General features: G+C 39.7%; 1 long non-coding RNA gene across 1 annotated transcript; it reads right to left on the bottom strand.

Moving 5' to 3' along the window:
* Nucleotides 1-914: 914 nt before the first annotated feature.
* On the bottom strand, nucleotides 915-19,468 carry LOC133484312 (uncharacterized). Its single transcript, XR_009790364.1, has 3 exons — nucleotides 19,400-19,468; nucleotides 18,847-19,012; nucleotides 915-1,662 (listed from the first exon to the last, which is right to left on the bottom strand). It is a non-coding gene; the product is annotated as an uncharacterized LOC133484312 (long non-coding RNA).
* Between the last annotated feature and the right edge of the window lie 402 nt (nucleotides 19,469-19,870).

The raw sequence follows: 19,870 nt of genomic DNA, 5'->3' as shown, positions 1-19,870 counted from the left end.
TGGAGCCAAGGGCTTTTAACAATAACTCATGAGCGCCATGTTAGCGGAGGAACCAGTGTTTGCCACCAACTGATAGCCGTCCGGCTTGACTGCAAATAGCAGCGCAATGGAAGGTTCCAATAGAGGTTAGACAGGTAGGCAAGGCTCCTTGTTGGGTTGACACCAAATAAAGCCAATGATAAACATCTCAAGATGATGCAGAGAAAGGTCCAGATCGCTATTGGCAGCGATGGAAGTTAAAAACTGATCCACTGGCAATGTAAAGCTACAGTAAAGCGATATGATGTATTGTAGAAAACAACAGTATCTAAGTATCATTGAATCAAAAACGTAATCAAATGGCTAATAGGAAAGTACGACTTTCAGTGTTTTTTGTGAATTCATTTCCAACTAACAGTCTACTAACTTGAAACTTCATTTAGACAATGTTGCTAATTGTGGCAATACTCGTGTTATTTTCACTGAAAGACTCCACTCAGGAACTCTATTCATACTTTAGGTATTGAAGTGTCATATCTGTGACAAGGGGGCCATGGGAATACAATAGCAACTAAAATGGTGAAAGGCTTCATCAATGAAAAGATGAACATTTCTAGAACATGTAGGTCATATCAATTTGGAAAACTATTATTGCTTGTTATCGTGTGTCATTGGAGTGATGCATTTGTGCAAATGAAACACAAAAATTCAATCTAAGTTGAGTTCAACAAAGTTTTGGTCAAAGTATGAAGATCCCAAGCAAAGAGAGCCCCGACCTAAGGGTTCCAGATAACCATAGGAGGGCCAAGTGCTCATTCTGCTTTCAGCCCCACACGTAAAAGATTTCATGCCTCAGTGGAGAACTGAGCATTGCAGAAAGGAAATTCTTATTACCATGTTCTCAAAATTTGTCAAAGGTAATTGGAATTATTTAGGCTATCAGTGTTTGATTCAATGCAGGAATTCAGGCAAAAAAAAAGCGATGATGGAGGAGGAGAAGAAGAAGAAGAATCACTTTTTATTGTCATGAACATGCATGCATGCACATGAAATTTGTTCTCTGCATTTAACCCAACACAGTGAACACATACACATGTTAGTGGAACACACTGGAGCAGGGGGAAGCTGAAGCACCCAGGGAGCATTTTACTAATATGACTAATATTGCAATAGTCCGGTGCAATGACCATTGTGCAAAGGGCGTCAAGACTTCAAGCGAGTAGTGCGATAATCTGGGACAATGTTGATTGTGCAAATGTTGCAGATACTCTTCAATCAGTGTGCAAATGGAGCAGATGCTACTCTGGCATGAGTGGCCAGTATTGGTCAACAACAGATATGCAAATAGTGCAGCGTGGTGAGACTACTACAGTGAGTGCATGAGTAACGTATAATTGGCCCCACAGAAATGTGACAACAAACTCAAGTCAAAAAATTGCCAGCATGTTGTAATGGAATTGTAGGTTAGCTGTTTAAGAAGTTGATTGCAAGAGGGAAGAAGCTGTTGGAATGTCTGCTAGTTCCAGTTTCCATTGATCGGTAGCGCCTACCTGAGGGAAGGAGCTGGAAGAGCTGGTGATCGGGATATCCATCTATCCATCGATCCATTATCTACCGCTTATCCGAGGTCGGGTCGCAGGGGCAGGAGCTTTAGCAGGGACGCCCAGACTTCCCTGACGGCTTCTAGGAGGGGTATATACATATATATATATATATATATTTATAAAATTGACATATACCCTTAAAACAGTGCATGAAATCCCTCATATGGTGTGCATTGACTGGCATGTACACTCCCCTCCAAATGTATTGGAACAGTGGGGATATTTCCATTGCTGTAGAATTACAGTACCATCCAAACGTGTTGGGACGGTAAGGTCAATTCCTTTTCTTTTTGTTGTATACTGCAGATATTTGGGTTTCAGATCAAAAGATGAATATGAGACAAAAGTTCAGAATTCCAGCTTTTATTTCATGGTATTTACATGTAAATGTGTTAAACCACTTGGGACGGAGCAGCTTTTGTTTGAAGCCACCCACTTTTCACGTGAGCAAAAGTACTGGAATAGACATGATTTAATTAACTTAAAGTGAAAAACCTTTTTATATTTGGTAGCATAACCCTTACTTGCAATAACTGCACCAAGCCTGTGACTCATTGACTTCACTACAGTCTTCATTTGAAATGCTTTTCCAGGCCTTTACTGCAGCCTCTTTCAGTTCTTGTTTCTGGGGGTTTCTTCCTTAAGTCTCTTTTTCAGGAGGTAAAATGCATGTTCTATTGGTTACGGTCCGGTGATTGACTTGGCCAGTCTAAGAAACTTCCACTTTTTCCCCCTGATGAAGTATTTTGTTGTGTTGGAAGTGTGTTTCGGGTCACTGTCTTGTTGCATGATGAAGCTTCTCCTGATTACTTTGGATGCATTTTTCTGTAAATTGCCAGACAAAATGGTTTTGTAGGCTTCAGAATTAATTCTGCTGCTAACATCATGTGTTACATCATCAATAAAGACTAGTGAGGCCATTCCAGAAGCAGCCATGCAAGTCCAAGCCATGACATTACCTCCACCATGCTTCAGAGATGAGCTTTTGTGTTTTTCTTTCACCATACTTTGGCCTTTCCATCACTTTGGGAGAGATTAATCTTGGTTTCTTCAGTCCAGAAAACTTTTTTCCAAAACGTTTGTGGCTCATCTCTGTACTTTGCAAAATCCAATCAAGCCTTCCGATTCTTTTTGCGTGTATAATGATGAGTGTGAATAATAAACTCCTTTGTTGTTTTGGCAGTGTGTCTTAGACCATTATCTTGCTGCATAATGAATGATCACCCAATCAGTTTTGTTGCATCTGTCTTGGGAAACAATGGGCCTCATTTACTTACCGTGGTGCACAGATTCATGCTTAAATCGTGTCTACGCTCGTTTGACACACAACTCTGCATTTTACCAGTATGTTGTGACTTGTTTTTCTTCATACTCTGTGAACAAATTTAGAACATCCTCAGACCATGCATTCGCAGAATGATCACCTTTGAAAAAAACATCCAACACACATCTTTGACCCAAAATGCCCAGCGTACAGTCATTCATAAAAATAGTAAGAATCATTTTAATGATAAAAACTTAAATCGGGAATTTCCTGGTCAATTTCCTAATGTCCTAACCGTGAAAAGGACACTTCTCATTACTTTTACATGCTTGTAAATGCTGTATGTATGAGATGACAATCAACTGCCAAGAAGATCAGCGCTGGCTTGCTTGTAACGTAACTCGCTTCCAACACCAGCCATCCATTTTCTGAGCCGCTTCTCTTCACTAAGGTCACGGGCGTGCTGGAGCCTACCCTAGCTATCACCGGGCAGGAGGCGGGGTACACCCTGAACTGGTTGCCAGTCAATCGCAGGCTTCCAACACCAATTTAATCAATTTCATCACGACAATTGCCTCTTTGCTGTGCTATATTTATCAATTACTATCCATTTTAACAACTTGTGCAATGTTTATTCCTTCTCGGCTCTTAATGTATTTTTTCTATGCATGTTTTGTGTGCAGCATTCTCTACTTTAACATGTTGGGGCCATGTCTCGCAACTTTCAACCTTTGCGCATTGGCTGAAATGTGTCAAACGGATGCCCTTTTATAGGAAAATAGCTGTTTATGCAGTGTGGAGTGCCCTGGGCACGAGTGCGTCATTTGGAATGGATCCTGATTGATTAACATCCGCATGGTGGTGCGAAGACAATTGGCCGATACGCAAGTGTAATGAATCTGACAGTGATTTTGCGTATATGCTCAACTTGTACGCAGAGTAAGGATACATCCACGCATTTAAAAGTAAATGAGACCCAATTTGTTTCTGATGACTTTTGATCATCAGTGAGGATTAATGAAATAATCCAAGAAATAGCCATGCAAGACCAAGCCAGAACATTACCACCACTTTGTTTCACACATGAGCTGGTAAGTCTGGGATCATGAGCAGATCCTTTGTTTCTCAAAGGTTTAGCCTTTCCATCACATTGGTAAAGGTTAATCTTTATTTCAGGCTATAAAACCTTTCCCAAGAGGATTTGAGGCTCGTCTCTACTTTTCTCACAAAATTCATCTCAGCCTTCCTGTTCCTCTTAATAAGTAGTTTGTCACTTCCAGTGTAACCCTGTGATCGCTTCACTCCTGCCCTCTTGAGATTGTTGGTTGTCGCTATCAGATGTTTTGGGACTTTATTTACAGCTTTCACAATGTTTCTGTAATCAACTGCTGGTGTTATCCTATCTTAATTAGCTGCCGCTGCTCTCCGGCTTTTGTAATGATTTTATGATTTTATCTGAACTTTGCGACAAATTTGTACTCTTTGTGGAATGTGGTATTGTGGGATTTCTAGCTTTGGTCCATCTTGGCATATGATCGGTTTATCAGTACTGTGTGCTGAGACCGTTTTGCCTGTATCGTTTTGGTGTTCCTGGTTATCGCGGCTCGTTCATTATGTAGAGTTACAAAGCCGCTGCGAGATTTATGCTCATCAGGTTTGTCCTGTTCTTCTTATTAAATCCATTATCAGTCAGCGATCATCAAGTACTTGAGGATTGACCTCATGCAACTCCGTTATCACTTGACGCTCCCGCTACCAATATTGTAAGTTTGTTACTAAATGCAGAAAAACACCATTTGCTTTCCATTTTGTGCTGGATTTTGGGCATGTCGATTTAGCAGAAGTCCACCAAAATCACGTTTTGTCATTGTTTCGCGTCAGGTAATCCTTGTTCTTTTCAGATTGCATTGTTGGGAAATCCCTTTACCACCTAATTTTTTAATGTTTTAATTCAGATGAGATTTTTTTTTCTGGTTCTGGCAAAGATGAAAATATTCCTCGATTGCAGCGTGGAAAATCACACATACATAAGATTCGACCGCGATAGAAAACTATACAGCATGTCCGTGATGTACTATTATATTTCTTGTTTTCTGTGAAGTTTGATGTCATTGTGACAATGCACTTGTTCTCAGTTTGAACCGGAAAATGAGATGGGTCGAGCGGATGCCGCCTTTGAAAAATCTGAAAATAGCCTGTTTAAAAATCACATTTCAACTAATAAGACTAACACATGGATAATGTTGATCATGCTACATTAATATGTCTCTCTCTCTCTCTCTCTCTCTCTCTCTCTCTCTCTCTCTCTCTCTCTCTCTCTCTCTCTCTCTCTCTCTCTCTCTCTCTCTCTCTCTCTCTCTATATATATATACACACACACACATATATGTGTACAAATATACATTTATTTTTAATTTTATATTAATGAATTTTCAATTGTATATTAATTTATCTCAGTCTTTTGTCTTCATTTCACAGCATGTCTTGGCTGCCCAGCTTCCATTCGTGTACAGTATAGAGTTTTTTTCCCAATTACATTTCAGCTGTGCTGCATTACAATGTGGAGATGACATGACGACCCCGTGGTGCAGTTGAAGCCTATCAAAGTCATCACATTGATCTGTTTGTTTTCCCATTTTTGAAGTCACACATTCCAACTCACTTTTCAAGCAGCTCATGACACTTTGTGGCTAATGAAAGAGAGTAGGGAGGGAGGTGTGGGGGGGTGGCTGGATCACATACAGTAATTTGGAGAAATGCTTTTCATTACAGCAACAATGATTTTGACTGTCAGTGTAGTGAGGGATGAATTTGACTATAATTCCAACTATTACAATTATAGTATTTTGTCAGCGTGGGTAAGAGTTGTGTAAAGCGTCAAGATTTATACTCTGTCTGTCTTTTGTTTACTTCTCCATATTATCAGACCAAGCACGAGCTACAGAAACAAATGTAGGCATGGGTGAAGTTAGGGTCTGTATGGTTTAAAGAATGAATGCATGTTAGGATGTTTGCTCTGCTGTATAACATGCAAATAAATGCACTAAACAGTTCAAGAGATCACAGTGCTCTATTATTTTGTCCGTGGAAAACATATACTTCTTCCCTCAGTGATTGCAGTAACACTAAAAGAGGCAGGAGCCTAACAATTGTGTTGGTTTACAGTTAGCTTCAAAGGACCATCTTGTTGCACTTATGAATAGGTCCATGAACCTGGAATCATAAGTCATGCCCTCTCTGTTGCTACAAACAACAACTAGCATTGCTCTCATAATTATTTCCTCAACGCCATGAACATACTATATATGTGCACTAACAATTCAAAGGCTGTAAAATCAATCCATTTTCTGCTTATGTTCAATGAGTACCATTAAGGCTGTGAAAAATGTCAGGAGGCAGCTGAAGTCAACACATGCACTCCATGCAATCTCAAGTAAATTTACAAAGTCAATTGAAACACTGCTGCCAAATCTGATGATAAAGGGATGGAAACACTGTAGCATTACAGCACAAGTATGTAAACTTCCTTTTCTATATTACCCTGAATCTATGCAGTTGTTGTTAGTTGATTCAAGTCGACATTATTCAATAAAACCTGAGGGGTTGAGATTAGATCTTGTTTGCTTCTTCCATCCGTCCATTTTCTACAGCGCTTGTCCTCATTAGGGCCACGTGTGAGCTGGCTCTTCCCAATCTGGCACCCTAGGAGAGATCCCCCACCCTTCGCCCCCATCAGCAATTTACATACGCTTAAAAAAGAAATCAAAGTGGTTTTTTTTGTTGTTTTTTTTAAATACAGTCTTCAGTTTATAACATGTCACCAAATTTGAAATCTATTAAAAAACAGTCCTTAATTTCCCTCATGTATCTGTACTGTTCTTCACTGTCAAACAAATCTTGTGAGTGACTTGCTGCAGCAACCCGCTGATGGGACAAACAAAACATGTTTTTTTTCTTTCTTATTTTTTTTGGCCTTTGTTCCAGACAGTTTAGGAAGTGTTGACATGTTTACAAACTTCTCTTGATTCGCATCAATACCCCTCGCCCCACAGAGAGCGAGAAAGTACTGATCACGATTAGCCGGAGGAGGGGGTGGGCGAGACGTTTGTTATTCAATTTGTACTGATATCAGAATCAGAATCAGAATCATCTTTATTTGCCAAGTATGTCCAAAACACACAAGGAATTTGTCTCCGGTAGTTGGAGCCGCTCTAGTACAACAGACAGTCAATTTACAGAACACTTTGGAGACATAAAGACATTAACAAAAAACAACAACAAACAACAATTGTGCAAAAAGATGCAGAGTCCTCAGTTCGAATGGCTAATATCGCAATAGATGAAGCTCGTCCATTTTGGGAATTGCTTTACATTTGAACCGATGTTACCTTTTCCATTTCAGTTGTCAAGTCATTGTAAACATGCAGCTTCCCCACTTGAAGAAGATGGATTCATCTAACAAACATTGTATCTGGATTTCATTCGATAACAAATCAACTTTAATCTTTTTTTCTCCTTATATTTTGGCATTTAGTAGTTTAGTTTGACAGTTCATCAAACACTTGCATTCCTTCATAAGTTCATCACTGGCCAAGGTGCATTCAACCAATCAATCAAACTTTATTTATGGAGGATTTTTCATACGATGATATGCATCTCAAAGTGCTTTACACAGTTAAAATCATTGCCCGCACCCACCACTCATCCACACACACACACACACACACACACACACACACACACCCAATCAAGTGAAACAATTGAGCCGGGATACCATCAATGACCTCAAACAAATGAACACTGCTCTTCCAGTAAAGCTGAAACTCTGATGTTTCCAGTTTGGACTGCTTCCCTTTTCCATCAATGAGGTTCACAATATCCCATGCCAGTCGACTGGAAAGATTTGTGAAAGCATAAGTGAAGAAGTGGCTTTGGCTGAGGAGATTTCTTAGCAACATGAGCCTGTGTGGGGATGGACCCCTCTCTCTGCCGATATCTAGCCTCATAGAGGAGTACAAGTGTGGCAAAGCAAGTCTGTAGATGACCCTCACAGAATCCCAGGATCCATTTATTTGAGGTGCTGCGTCTGCCCAAGCAACAGGGAGGAAATGGAATACACTTGAAGCAGCAACAGAGGCAAAGACACTGGGACGTGGTGGTTCATGTACAACAGGGCAGAGTAGGATTTGGCTGAGGGGAAAACACCAACTACATATAGTGTTGTAAAACCAGCATAATAATCCATACTCCTATAACCGTTACCGTTGCATTGGTCTGCATTCTTCGTGTCCTCATTTTGTGGAAATATTCTGGTTGTTAAAGATAAGTGTCATGAACTGCCCTGCAGTACTGTTGTTGGAGCCTGGAGGGCGCTTTCCTCTCTCTCCCCTCCCCTCTCTTTCGGCACCTTCCTCAAGCCACGCACCTGTCACCAATCAGCCCTCGTCGTCACCTGCATAGAAGCCTGGCTGCTCCCGGAAGTCCTCGCCAAAGTATTGCAGCTTCTTCAAGTGCTACCACGGTCCACCTGCCTCATGTAAACCACACTATTCCTCGTTCCCTTTTTGACTCCAGTGTCGCTCCTCGTTCTCAGTGTTTGCAATACTTTCAATGACTCTCCTGACAAGTATCCTGATAATTCCATCAGTCAGTTCATGTTTTATGCTTACATTTGTTCACTATGTCTATGATTTCCTTTATTTCCTGTACGTCAACAAAGACTGAGCTTGGATTTCTTGCAATGCAATTTTCATCAATGTGGATGTCAATGTCCGATCAGTGCTTAACCGGTGCAATTGCAAAATACCCACCGCACTTCTTCACCGTACTTGTAGCAATTGGTACCACACATCTACCAGCGCAATGCAAAGGAAAAACTGTGACCCTGTATCAGGTTTTGAAGCTCCACATACAAAGTACTGTACCATATTCCTTTTTATTGAACCATGCAAAATCATGGCACAATTGTCAGTGTTGGGAAAGTTCATTTTCTACGCAAACTAGTTCAAAATTCAGTTCACTGTTCCAAAAATGAACTACTTGAGTTCATAATTCAAAAATTGTAACTAAGTTCACCTAAATGAACAATGTTTTCCTACTGCACTCAATTGAGCAGCTCTATATGAGATAGTAATGTGGAAAGAAACAAGTGAGAATGAATATTGATCAGATGCTTCTCTGGCGCTCCAAGGCACCTAAAAATCAACACACCCAAACCCGTTTGCTCGCCTACTGTGTGAGAAACAATGAGTGATGACAAGAGTTGCAAGCTCACCTGTGGAGTGTCTGATACTCAACACACTCACATGTGCACAGACACTTAAGTCCAGAAGTATTATTTATTTATTTTAGCCTTTATGCACACCTGTCATTCAACTGTGTAGGCTTTCAACTTGAACTTTAGAGCAATGTTTTTTATTTGTTTGTTTTTTTACCTTGTTGGATGTACTGAAGCCACAATTTTCACAACAAAGTCTATTCCTATTCTTCGTTTTTAAGTCTACTATCTTCGTAAAGGAGTGCCTGCAAAAATACGCTGTAGCAAATGGTATGACTATCTCAAGGGCTTTCTTGGCAATAAGAGGTTATGCTGCAATTTGGTGACACCAAAAGGTTGAGAGTGTTGTTGTATTGTCCCAAAGTATGTGAGTGGGGTGATCTTAATGTCTGCTGAACCCCTGAGAATGACTCACCAAACCCCTGGGGTCTATTGAACCCAGGTTAAGACCCACTGGTTTAGAGGTATAACTAAAGTACAATTTATTTTAAAAAATTACAACCATTATATGCAGATTAATTTAAAGGTACTAGAACAAAATTTAAAAAAATTAAAACATCATTTTCAATACTTAATACATGACCCTTTTGAGCTGTGTGCCTACGGCGACGCCAATAATGCCCAAGCATTGCCTTTGATGTGAACATCGCCCCTGCCAACATGGCCGCCACATAGTCACGTTGGTTAGCCGGATCTAGTCTTCATATCCGTGACAACAGCGGCACAACCCTGAAATACAGTTACCAGTCGCTGTCTGGTAATTGCGCCAGTCAACAACAGGTGCCAATTCTGGAACTACGACTTTGTCCGTTAGAAAGGGATGTTTTCAGTTCTAACCAGACACTATTTTCTGTCCGTTAAATTTGAAGTCCGTTGGATCCGGGTTCTTTAAATCGAGGTTCCACTGTACAAGTTCAACTCCATGTTCATAATCTACCGACCATAAATTCACAGATAGTAGTTTTGTTTTTTTAAAATGTGTTTTATGTGTAGGCCTACTGGAACTGGAGTTTAAAGTAAAAAAAAAAAATAGAGAGACAGACTGACAGACGCTTCATTCATCCACAAGAGAAATCCATTTGAGTTCAAATAATAAGGACTATTCAGCAGACTTGCAAATAAACCACAAGGACCAAGGCAAACTGGGTGAAACTAATCACAAAGCTCGGAACATAAACACAAAATTGCAAAGCGATTACATTTCAGAGTGTATTGGGATGCGAATCAACCACATTATATAAGTCTCCTTTAGTTCATCTGACACTGTTTAAGTGCCAATTGTAGGTGCTCCTGTGTTGCTTATCAACAGCAATTAACAGTGTCCATGTGTTGAACAAGTGTTTTTTATGAAGTGAGATGATTATACTTACTGTTTGTTTGTTTGTTTTTGTTTTATCTTGACCTTGTGACTAACTGGAGCACGTCTTAATACAACCACAATTCCAATGAAGTTGGGACGTTGTGTTAAACATAAATAAAAACAGAATACAATGATTTGCAAATCATGTTCGACCTATATTTAATTGAATACACTACAAAGACAAGATATTTAATGTTCAAACTGATCAAACTGATTTCTCCAAATTCTCTGAACCTTTTGATGATGATATGGACCGTAGATGATGAAATCCCTCAAATTCCTTGCAATTGTACGTTGAGGAACATTGTCGTTAAACTGTTCAACTATTTTGTCATGCACTCTCTATGTGAACCTCACCCCATCTTTGCTTGTGAGCAAGTCAGGGAAGCTCCTTTTATACCCAATCATGGCACCCACCTGTTCCCAATTAGCCTGTTCACCTGTGGGATGTTCCAAACAGGTGTTTAACAGCTGTTCATTTAACATTCTAAGTTCATGATTATTTGTGAAAAACAATCAAGTTTATCAGTTTGAACATGAAATATCTTGTCTTTGTAGTGTATTCAATTAAATATAGGTTGGACATGCTTTGCAAGTCATTGTATTCTGTTTTTATTTATGTTTAACACAACGTCCCAACTTCATTGGAATTGGGGTTGTATATGTGTCAGTATAAAAAATGGCTCATGCATGTCTGGTCACGGAGATGCCGTCACCGTTTTTTTAACCAGCTGTCGGTTCAATGCCGAAACTAATACATTTAAACTACATATTGAACTAGGGAGGGGTGAATGAAGAATGCCACCGTCGGGTGGCTGTCCTTGTCGCCCCATATCACTGAATGGGACCCAAATCCATGCACACGTGTATCCGCAACTTTTGGCCAGCCTGCAACATCCAGACTAATGTTCTGTAAGGTTTTATTGTAAAACATTTGTACATGCATAACAATAAATTCCTCAATAATTAAATTTAAATCCAACTTGCCTTTACATTATATGTATATAATATATTTACATATGGAGTGTAGTCAAGACTGCTTTTGTCACTGCTATTTGTGCCTAATATGAAAAATATTCAAGATTTTTATTGTCAGATGCATATTAAAAACAACGGGAGCAGGGACCAATGAAAATCATAAATTGGTCATGTTCATTGGCTCTAGACATTGGGCAGACATTGACTGAGAATCTTTAACCAAGTATTAAAAACTGTGGCTACAGTATATCTACAATGTTGTATAATCACGTTGAACATTCGAATACTTAGAGCCTTGAAAATTCAGCAGAAAAGGGCTGCTACTTCTAAACATATCCTAAACCGCTAAAATAAAGCGGAAGGTGGGTCTATTCTGCCACCCCATCCTGATTGTGCTATTGTATAACGGTAAAATCATAAAATCATCTGTTACGTGCCAAAAAGCCTGGTCCAAAACATAATTGTTATGAATGTATTAAAAAGGTGTGAGTGTGTTTATGATAAAAAGAGCTGAGCCTTTGTTTTAGCCAGAAAGTGCAAAAAACATTTTATTTTAAAGTTCAATAGGACTTTGTCAGCAGTATTTTTAACAAAGTGTTGCACATGTGCGAGGCATATTGATTAGCGGCTCCTCATTATACATCCTGCTGGAACCATCTCCCATTTCACATCTACCCTAATGTTGATGACATTTCTCAGCAATACCCAAACACAATCTACACATTGATTTTGACATTTAACTTCAGATCAAAAACATACTTTAGCTTTCACGAGTACAGTCAGACACTGGGTTGTTTGTCTTGCTGAAAGGGATTCCTGCTGAGGCCAAGAGTTGAAAAGATGTGTTTTTCCCAATTCTCAACTAAGCAATCCAGCAACAAAAAGACGGTGGAGACTTGAGACCGGTCGTCGACTGTATCCGACCAGTGAACTGCGGACTGATTCATTGTGATGCAAAAATAACGATATGTTGTATATTTGATAAACCATGGAGAAGAGCGTTGTTAACAACCCCACAAAATTAGAATGATTAAAACATTGCAAAACATGTCAAATGGGTCTTAAAATTTGTGAAAAATGAAGCCATTGTCTCCACTCTCAACGCTCGTCTCCTGAATGCACTGAAACCACGCACCACTCAACTGTTAACTGCCAATCAAATACCGCGAATGTAGATAGCGGTGTACCCATGCACTTTAAAAACCATGGCAGCTTACTGTTGACTAAAAATATTAAATGAAACACACAATCCAATTCACACTGATTCCTGTGGACAAGTTGTACCTGTTGTGATAAGTTTCCAAAAGAAGGCCAAGGAGATGAGAGGCCTGGCTGATGTGTTTAAAAAAAGTCAATTTACCCATCTTTCTTTACAAACATTTTACTGTTTTGGTGGTGGTGTTTTTCGTAGTTTATCGTTCGCGCACCCTATCCCCTATATCACAGATTTAAACTGAACACTGTAGTGGTAGAAATGGGATGGAAGTTACAGTATTATTAGGCCAATTAACTAACTGGCAATTGTTTTCAGCTCCGCCCCAAAAATACAGACAACTGAAATGGTGAAAACCAGTTGAATGCTTTCTCCCAACAATTCAATACTAAATTGTTTTCAGTCTTTGTAGGTTTTCAGCACTTATCTTTAAACATATTTACTGTAGTTAGGAACAAAATACAGCAATGACTTTACATTATAGCAGTTGTCTGAGGATTAATAATTACCATAATAACCATGCAAATTTACGTTAACCTGTCCATTGCTTTTCAAATTAGTATTAAGCTAGCGGACGTTCATTAGATAAAATTATATGGTTTGGTTTAACATTTTGTTATTTAAATATACAGTGATGCCTTGAGATTCAAATGACCCGACATGACATTTTCGCGATATGAGCCGTCGTTCGGTTGATTTTTATGCTTTGACTTCCAAGCAAAACTTTGGCAAATGATGGCAGTGAAGAGGTCTTCAAAAAGATGCCACTCCCAGTTGAAGTTTACTGTCAAAGGTTTTGTACTTAAAACACATGGGAATTGCTCGAGGCAGAATAACGAACAGCATCTATTTAGGGATGTTAGAACACTTTAAGCAACAGATATTTTAACCCAAAGGGTGCAGCAACACATGTAGACAGGCAATATATTAATACTTACAGGCATGTATACAGTAGATGTGAAACTCTTCTTTTTTTTTTGTCTGTATGACTATTTTACTGGCTCAACTGTTTAAAAGGGTTTTTAAAAATGGCCTCTCTATATTGACAATTTTGACCTATTGCCGGTGGTCTGGAACATACCAGAACATTACGTGCGATAAATGGAGGTTCACTGGATGTGCAAATGGGACAGAATGCTATTGATAATATCAGCACTGATGTTAGTGTTATGGAACACTTCTGTACTATATAACCTCTGAATGAAAGAGACTAATGTTCATGCAACAGATAAAGGTCAAGCAGTAAATTTTGATTACAATGAGCCTTTAAGAATCTTGAGAGCAACATTTACATAAATCTTTACATAAAAACCTGGTGGAGGACTTCAGGGGACGCTGCTGGGCAAACTACTGCATCTGCATCCTGTCCATCTTGGACAACACCCTGCAACTAATACACCAGACTCTGATCAGGCAGAGGATGACGTTCAGCAAAACTGTCTGTGACCTGCTCCACAAACTGTCTTGAAAATCTTTTGTCCGCCTGGACATCAGGCTTTAAAATGTATCAGCGGCTGGCCTTCTATCTATACATCTATCCATTTAGTCATCTACTTATCCATCAGGCTAAGGATGATAAAGAATGAGAGCAGCACTGATATTCCCAGCATGAAAGAGCAGTGTGAAAATGTGCTGCGAGTAACAAAGAGGTCAAGCAGCGCATGATAGTGGCTGACAAAAAAAGCCATGAAAGCATAATGTATTTTCTATGCGCTTTGTGAACCAAGTGCCATGTGATGTGAGAAAAACTTTTGCCTCAGATCATTGTTTCACATGTAAATGTCAAATTCTCAGTGGAGCCACTACTTGGAAAGTATTTGTGAAGTGATTTCTTCAGTTACAATGAAAATAATCCTACTCGATTCATGCTCCACTCTGCTCAGTTGTTGGCTACTTCAATCCATGCTTCTCTCAAAGCACTGATTTTGAGCTGAAATGATGCTATGAGAGCAGGAAAACACCGGCACGCGTAGAATTCTGTATAATGAGCTATAAGCCACTGTCATACATGTACTGTACCATAATTGGAGGAGAGCAGAGCAGCTTGGCTCTACTAAATCAACAAAAGGTGATTTGTTGTTTTGACATCACGGACACCTGATCTTAATAGACCCACATGAGGGTGGAAGCAAAGTAAACACTCGACTACGTGACTGAAGAGATAGGAGAGATTATGGAAGATCATTTGTGATTCTATTTGTCACTTTCTACTGTGAGACATTACTGAAAAATCCATCCAGTTTTTAAAATACAACCTACCCTGTTCAGGTTCAGATGAAACCCGCACAAGCACGGGTAGACCTCAGAACTGAGGCGAACATGCTAACCACTCCTTCAACTGCATTTAAACCTACGTGCGATTTCATAGTTCGATTTACAATGTTGTGTTAAACATAAATAAAAACAGAATACAATGATTTGAAAATCATGTTCAAAGTATATTTAATTGAATACACTACAAAGACAAGATACTTAATGTTCAAACTGATCAACTTTATTGTTTTTAGCAAATAATCATGAACTTAGAATTTTATGGCTGCAAAACGTTCCAAAAAAGCTGGGACAGGGTCATGTTTACCACTGTGTTACATCACCTTTTCTTTTAACAACATTCAATACACGTTTGGGAACTGAGGACACTAATAGTTGAAGCATTGTAGGTGGAATTCTATCCCATTCTTGCTCGATGTACAGCTTCAGCTGTTAAACAGTCCGGGGTCTCCGTTGTCGTATTTTACGCTTCATAATGCACCACACATTGTCACATGGGAGACAGGTCTGGACTGCAGGCAGTCCAGTCTAGTACCCGCACTCTTTTACTACGAAGCCACGCTGTTGTAACACGTGCAGAATGTGGTTTGGCATTGTCTTGCTGAAATAAGCAGGGGCGTCCATGAAAAAGACGTCGCTTGGATGGCAGCATATGTTTCTCCAAAACCTGTATGTACCTTTCAGCATTAATGGTGCCTTCATAGATGTGTAAGTTACCCATGCCATTGGCACTAACATAGCCCCATACCATCACAGATGCTGGCTTTTGAACTTTACGTATTTTCCTCTTTGGCCTGGAGGACATGACGTCCACAATTTCCAAAAACAATTTGAAATGTGGACTCGTCCGACCACAGAACACTTTTCCACTTTGCGTCAGTCCATCTTAGATGAGCTCGGGCCCAGAGAAGCCGACGGCGTTTCTGTGTGTTGTTGATAAATGGCTTTTGCTTTGCATAGTAGAGTTTCAAGTTGCACTTACGGATGTAGCGCCGAACTGTATTTACTGACATTGGTTTTCTGAAGTGTTCCTGAGCCCATGTGGTGATATCCTTTACACATTGATGTCGGTTTTTGATGCAGTGCCGCCTGAGGGATCGATGTTCACGGGCATTCAATGTTGGTTTTCAGCCTTCCCGCTTACATACAGTGATTTCTCCAGATTCTCTGAACCTTTTGATGATATTATGGACCGTAGATGATGAAATTCCTAATTCCTTGCAATTGTACATTGAGGAACATTGTCCTTAAACTGTTTGACTATTTTCTCACTCCCTTGTTCACAAAGAGGTGAACCTTGCACCATCTTTGCGTGTGAATGACTAAGCAATTCAGGAAAGATCCTTTTATAAACAATCATGGCACCCACCTGTTCCCAATTAGCATCTTCACCTGTGCGATGTTCCAAACAGGTGTTTGATGAGCATTCCTCAACTTTCTCAGTCTTTTTTGCCACCTGTCCCATCTTTTTTGGAACGTGTTGCAGCCATAACATTCTAAGTTAATGATTATTTGCTAAAAACAATCAAGTTGATCAGTTTGAACATTAAATATCTTGTCTTTGTCGTGTATTCAATTAAATATAGGTCGAACATGATTTGCAAATCATTGTATTCTGTTTTTATTTATGTTAAACACAACGTCCCATCTTCATTGGAATTGTGGTTGTATTAAGACGTGCTCAGTTAGTCACAAGGTCAAGATAAAACAAAAACAAACAAACAAACAGCAAGTGTAATCATCTCACTTCATAAAAAACACTTGTTCAACACATGGACACTGTTAATTGCTGTTGATAAGCAACACAGGAGCACCTACAATTGGCACTTAAACAGTGTCAGATGAACTAAAGGAGACTTATATAATGTGGTTGATTCGCATCCCAATACACTCAGAAATGTAATCGCTTTGCAATTTTGTGTTTATGTTCCGAGCTTTGTGATTAGTTTCACCCAGTTTGCCTTGGTCCTTGTGGTTTCTTTGCAAGTCTCCTGAATAGTCCTTATTATTTGAATTCAAATGGATTTCTCTTGTGGATGAATGAAGCGTCTGTCAGTCTGTCTCTCTATTTTTTTACTTTAAACTCCAGTTCCAGTAGGCCTACACATAAAACACATTTAAAAAAAACAAAAAAAAAAAAACCTACTATCTGTGAATTTATGGTCTGTAGATTATGAACATGGAGTTGAACTTGTACAGTGGAACCTCGATTTAAAGGACCCGGAACCAACGGACTTCAAATTTAACAGACAGAAAATAGTGTCTGGTTAGAACTGAAAACATCCCTTTCTAACGGACAAAGTCGTAGTTCCAGAATTGGCAGCTGTTGTTGACTGGCGCAATTACCAGACAGCGACTGGTAACTGTATTTCTGGGTTGTGCCGCTGTTGTCACAGATATGAAGACTAGATCCGGCTAACCAACGTGACTATGTGGCGGCCATGTTGGCAGGCGCGACGTTCCCATCAAAGGCAATGCTTGGGCATTATTGGCGTCGCCGTAGGCACACAGCTCAAAAGGGTCATGTCGTATCTACCTCTTCAATATTAATGGCTGTTATTTGCTTATTGCTTATGTAAATGTTAGTATCTTGAATCATGACTTCCTCCTGGTTCCCCAAATGTTCATGTACAGACATGACAAAGACAACTTAGTCATTGGAAATTACAATAAAGACTAAGTACTGTACTGTAATGAAATTGTGAGCCATCAGTGAAGTGCATTGTCTCTCACAGCAAGTAAATGAGTGTCCGGTGATGTTCTTGACGTACTACAGTATATGTTTTTGTCCATGCTCCTTCATAATCACGTTAGGAGTTCTTTCTTAAACCTAAAAAAGATGACTTTTTCAGCTGTGTACTCAATAATTGATATCTGTTATGCAAGCCTGCATGAAGACATACAGTATCAAGGGTTGATGGGTTTATAAGCATCGGACCATGGTCACATTTGACGCAGCATAAACTTCATTGGTACACAACGTGTCAGGACTTTTACAGCCTCACGTTCAGCTGTTTCACGGTGCCATTAGCTGATTCCTTCACAGTGGACATGATCAATAAATATCCCAGCGACGTGATCATTACCCGTTCATTAACACCATTCATGCTTTTACAGTTTAATTTGTCGGCTCTGGAAGACATAAAGACTGATTTAAGCATCCAGAGAGAACATCTAAATTTGTGTGTTTTGGATGGAAGCGTGGCATGTACGTTAGAAGCTGAGAGCTGTTCTGCTGTGTGAGACAAAGTAATACATCTTTGTCTGCCTTTAAATCACCTGGAAGTGTGGCCATAGTGTACAACACACTGGACAGTATCATTGACGGTGATTCTCCTCATTCCTGGCAATGAGAGGTAAACCGTACCTTGAATTGAACACCTAAAGGTTAGCCTGTACCTCAGACTAAATAGCAGAATTATCTAATTTTATGAAGACCTTTAAAGAATGTAGTATGGTAGATATCTAATGCCTTATAAAAAGGTAAATGTCAATTTACTTTAATAAAAGGTAACTTTAATTGAAGGGAATGTAGTTCAGAGGGGAGTTTTAGATGAGAAGGCAGACAATCAGCTGATGCAATTCATCATCTAGAAATGTAAATAAATGGCATCAAATTAGCAGTTATTCAGGCTGTGAAGCTGCAAAATATCCATCCAACCATCCATTTTCCGAACCGTTTATCCTCACTAAGGTCGCGGGCGTACTGGCGCCCATCTCAGCTGACTTTAGGCGAGAGGCGGGGTACACCCTGAGCTGGTCATCAGCCAATCGCAGGGCACAGATAGACAAACAGTCATTCGCACCCACATTTACACTTATGGGCAATTTAAAGTCTTCACAGTTAACCTACCATGTATGTTTTTAGAATGTGAGACGAGAGAGAGAGAGAAGAATTACCTTTTATTGTGGGAGGAAAGCAGAGTCCGCGGAGAAATCCATGCAGGCACAGGGAGAACATGGAAACTCCATACAGGCAAGGCCGGATTTGCTGCCACTTTTCAGAATGAAAGTGTAGTTATCCCCCTGCCTTGTAAATATATACAGGCAGACTGACAGAGTAACACTAAAAAAAAAAGAAGAACAAAATAAATGTATTAGCCATGTCTATTAAGAACATACATATTCACAGGAAGTGCAAAATACAAAACTGAAATTAGCTGATTATTTAATAGTCATTCAGTAGCTTGCCATAAAAAGATGAAAACACAAAAAAATGAATCTATATGAGGTTAGCATTAGTCTGCAACTATTAGCATGCATCAAATTAGTTTGTAGCCTACGTGTAACTTTGAAGAAGTGACTTTCAGCTTTTTCCTGTCAGAGGTCTCAGCAACAGCTAGTCACTCGCATGATTTGCTTGTCTGATGTAACCCAACATGAAATTACTCAACAAACAATATATAATATGGTTGATATATTGGCATTGCTTCACAAAAAGTCTCACTCTTACACTGTATATGAATTGGAGGCAAGCCCCACCGGCCTGATCTTTTCTATCTTCGCTTCGTGCATCATCATCATCATTATCTTCATTACATCCTGCGACTCACAGCACGTCCGGTTCTATGGTGCTTGTGTCAAAATAAAAGCATGAGTTTGAGAATAAGAGTCTATATGTATAAATGAACTAAAGCTTGCCTGACAGGCAGAACAATGCCTGCAGGCCAGAACCGGCTCGTCAGGGGGTCCAATCCGGCCCGCAGGCATTGTTCTGCCCGTCAGGCAAGTTTTTGTTTTAGGCCGTACATGTGATACCCCTGCCCTAATCTAAGAGAGTCTATGGGGGCGAGGGTTTAGTGTACGCAGTGCAACTGTTGTGATGTCTTCCAGAAAGGTGCATGCATGGAAAAATGTGTTCAAGTTCAAGGCAGCAAACCCATGCACACTGCTTCTCTTGTCAAGCACCTTCGAAACACAGTTG

Source organism: Phyllopteryx taeniolatus, chromosome 10 (genome assembly GCF_024500385.1).
Source record: "Phyllopteryx taeniolatus isolate TA_2022b chromosome 10, UOR_Ptae_1.2, whole genome shotgun sequence".
Classification (NCBI taxonomy): Eukaryota; Metazoa; Chordata; class Actinopteri; order Syngnathiformes; family Syngnathidae; genus Phyllopteryx; species Phyllopteryx taeniolatus.
Note: the sequence above shows the minus strand (reverse complement) of the source record. Positions and strands in the feature narration are given on the sequence as shown.